At 30.7% G+C, this 4,261-nt stretch overlaps 2 non-coding genes across 2 annotated transcripts; both read left to right on the forward strand.

Annotated features, from left to right (window-relative positions):
• The first annotated feature begins 670 nt into the window (after positions 1–670).
• Positions 671–744, forward strand: TRNAV-AAC. The gene has a single exon. It is a non-coding gene; the product is annotated as a tRNA-Val (tRNA).
• A 2,674-nt stretch (positions 745–3,418) lies between these two features.
• TRNAV-AAC lies at positions 3,419–3,492 on the forward strand. The gene has a single exon. It is a non-coding gene; the product is annotated as a tRNA-Val (tRNA).
• Positions 3,493–4,261: the final 769 nt, after the last annotated feature.

Below are 4,261 nucleotides of genomic sequence, written 5' to 3' on the forward strand. Positions count from 1 at the left end.
TGAGATGTTTCACTAATTATCGTAAAAAGTGATTATGTTCATTTCAGGTATTTCTCACAGCTTGTCTCCACGTTATATCAAGCAAGGTAAATCTCGGGGTAAATTTATTTTAATAATTAAAATTTTAAAATAATTAATATAAATTTATATTTTATATTTTAGATTCTTAATTCACATTTTCCATTCTCTTTAATATGGAATGTGCTTCCTCTATATACAGTCTTAAACACTCGGCTGACAATTATTCCAATCATATACACTCTTGTAGTAAAATTAATTACCTTCATCCTTTAACATATTCTAGTAAGTCCATTCTTTTAACCAATTAGACATCCCATGAAGACGTAAATAAGTCATGAATCATCACAATGTTAGTGGAAAGGTAATTAATAGGAGTGCATTTTTACTATCTCTTCATGACCATATTTTTGTCCTTTCAACGATCAATTTGCAAATGGTTCAATATGTACAAGGTGAGGTGTTTCACTAATTATCGTAAAAAGTGATTACGTTCATTTCAGGTATTCCTCACAACTTGTCTCTAGGTTATATCAAGCAAGGAAAATCATGGGGTAAATTTATTTTAATAATTAAAATTTTGAAATAATTAATATAAATTTATATTTAATATTTTAGATTCTTAATTTTCATTTTTCATTCTATTTTATATGGTGTCGTGGTGTAGTTGGTTATCACGTCAGTCTAACACACTGAAGGTCTCCGGTTCGAGTCCGGGCGACGCCAAATTATCTCTTTTTTAACTTATTTTTTTTAAAAAAATGTTTAGATTTTTGGAATATGCTTCCGTCTAACTTCATCCTTTACCTTATTCTATTAAGTTCATTATTTTAACCAATTAGACATCTCGCGAAGACGTAAATAAGTCACGAATCATCACAATATTAGTGGGAAGGTATTTAATAGGAGTGCATTCTTGATATCTCTTCATGACCATATTCTTGTCATTTCAATGGTCAATTTGCAAAAGGCTCTATGCGTACAAGGTGAGATGTTGCCCTAATTTTCGTAAAAATTGATTACATTCATTTCAAGTATTCTCACAACTTGTCTGCAAGTTATATCAAGGAAGGTAAATCACGGGATAAAGTTATATTAATTATTAAACTTTTAAAAACAATTAATATAAATTTATATTTTATATTTTAGATTCTTAATTGTAATTTTTTCAATCTCTATAATATTGTGTCATGGTGTAGTTGGTTATCATTTCACTCTAACACACTGAAGGTCTCTGGTTTGAGTCGGGGCGACGCTAGTTTTATCTCTTTTTTTACTATTATTTTTTTTTAAAAAAAATGTTTAGATTTTGGAATGTGCTTCCTCTATATATGACATACCTTTCACAGTCTTAAACACTCGACTGACAATTATTCCAATCATATGCACTCTTGTAGTAAAATTAATTACCTTCATCCTTTACCTTATTCTAGTAAGTTCGTTCGTAGGGATGACAATTTTTCCCGCGGGTTTGGGGCCCCGCGGGGAAATCCCGAAATGGGGGTGGGGATCCTCGATTTTTCAGGGATGGGGCGGGTTCGGGGCAGGTATGGGAATACTATCCCCAACCCCGAACCCGCCCCGAATATTATTATTATTAATATTAATAAATAATAATATGATTTTAAAAAAAAGTATTAATAATAGTGTTAATATTAATATTATAATTTTTGAAAATATGATTAATAATAATATTATTAATATTGATATTAATATTAATATTATCATTAATAATAATTATTAAATAATAATAATAATAATAATATAAACTAAATTTGGGAATGAAGCGGGGATGGGGGCGGGATTGGTGATTCGATCCCTGTGGGTTCGGGTTCGGGGAATCCCCGAATCCGAAAAAATGAGAACGAGGTGGGAATGAGAATGACAAACCCGCCCCCGTCCCGCCCCATTGCCATCCCTATTCGTTCGTTTAACCAATTAGACATCCCTCGAAGATGTAAATAAGTCATGAATCATCACAATGTTAGTGGAAAGGTAATTAATAGGAGTGCATTTTTACTATCTCTTCATGACCATATTTTTGTTCTTTAAACGGTCAATTTGCAAATGACTCCATGTGTACAAGGTGAGGTGTTTCTCTAATTATCGTAAAAAGTGATTACGTTCATTTCAGGTATTCCTCACAGCTTGTCTCTAGGTTATATCAAGCAAGGTAAATCGCGGGGTAAATTTATTTTAATAAATAAAATTTTAAAATAATTAATATAAATTTATATTTTATATTTTAGATTCTTAATTCTCATTTTTCATTCTATTTAATATGGTGTCATGGTGTAGTTGGTTATCACGTTAGTCTAACACACTAAACGTCTCCGGTTCGAGTCTGACTTATTTTTTTTTTTAAAAAAATGTTTAGATTTTTGGAATACGCTTCCATCTACCTTCATCCTTTACCTTAATCTAGTAAGTTCATTCTTTTAACCAATTAGACATCTGGCGAAGACGTAAATAAGTCACGAATCATCACAATATTAGTGGGATGGTATTTAATAGGAGTGCATTCTTGATATCTCTTCATGACCATATTCTTGTCATTTCAATGGTCATTTGCAAAAGGCTCTATGCGTACAAGGTGAGATGTTGCCCTAATTTTCGTAAAAAGTGATTACATTCATTTCAAGTATTCTCACAACTTGTCTGCAAGTTATATCAGGGAAGGTAAATCACAGGATAAAGTTATATTAATTATTAAACTTTTAAAAACAATTAATATAAATTTATATTTATATTTTAGATTCTTAATTCAAATTTTTTCATTCTCTATAATATTGTGTCATGGTGTAGTTGGTCATCAGGTTACTCTAACACACTGAAGGTCTCTGGTTTGAGTTCGGGCGACGCTAATTTATCTCTTTTTTACTATTATTTTTTTTAAAAAATGTTTAGATTTTGGAATGTGCTTCCTCTATATATGGCATACCCTTCACAGTCTTAAACACTCGGCTGACACTTATTCCAATCATATGCACTCTTGTAGTAAAATTAATTACCTTCATCCTTTACCATATTCTAGTAAGTTCGTTCTTTTAACCAATTAGACATCCCGCGAAGACGTAAATAAGTCATGAATCGTCACAATGTTAGTGGAAAGGTAATTAATAGGAGTGCATTTTTACTATCTCTTCATGACCATATTTTTGTCCTTTCAACGGTCATTTTACAAATGGCTCCATGTGTACAAGGTGAGGTGTTTCTTTAATTATTGTAAAAAGTGATTACGTTCATTTCAGGTATTCCTCACAGCTTGTCTTTAGGTTATATCAATCAAGATAAATCACGGGGTAAATTTATTTTAATAATTAAAATTTTAAAATAATTAATATAAATTTATATTTTATATTTTAGATTCTTCATTCTCATTTTTCATTCTATTTAATATGGTGTCGTGGTGTAGTTGGTTATCACGTTAGTCTAACACACTAAAGGTCTCCGGTTCGAGTCTGTGCGACGCCAAATTATCTATTTTTTAACTTATTTTTTTTAAAAAAATGTTTAGATTTTTGGAATATGCTTCCATCTAACTTCATCCTTTACCTTATTCTATTAAGTTCATTATTTTAACCAATTAGACATCTTGCGAAGACGTAAATATGTCACGAATCATCACAATATTAGTGGGAAGGTATTTAATAGGAGTGCATTCTTGATATCTCTTCATGACCATATTCTTGTCATTTCAATGGTCAATTTGCAAAAGGCTCTATGCGTACAAGGTGAGATGTTGCCCTAATTTTCATAAAAAAGTGATTACATTAATTTCAAGTATTCTCACAGCTTGTTTGCAAGTTATATCAAGGAAGGTAAATCATAGGAAAAAGTTATATTAATTATTAAACTTTTAAAAACAATTAATATAAATTTATATTTTATATTTTAGATTCTTAATTCTAATTTTTTCATTATCTATATTATTGTGTCATGGTGTAGTTGGTTATCATGCCACTCTAACACACTAAAGGTCTCTGGTTTGAGTCCGGGTGACGCTAGTTTATCTTTTTTTGACACTTATTCCAATCATATACACTCTTGTAGTAAAATTAATTACCTTCATCCTTTACCTTATTCTAGTAAGTTCGTTCGTTTAACCAATTAGACATCTCTCGAAGACGTAAATAAGTCATGAATCATCACAAAGTTAGTGGAAAGGTAATTAATAGGAGTGCATTTTTACTATCTCTTCATGACCATATTTTTGTCCTTTCAACGGTCAATTTGCAAATGG

The sequence above is a fragment of the Zingiber officinale genome, chromosome 1A, assembly GCF_018446385.1.
Source record: "Zingiber officinale cultivar Zhangliang chromosome 1A, Zo_v1.1, whole genome shotgun sequence".
Lineage (NCBI taxonomy): Eukaryota > Viridiplantae > Streptophyta > Magnoliopsida > Zingiberales > Zingiberaceae > Zingiber > Zingiber officinale.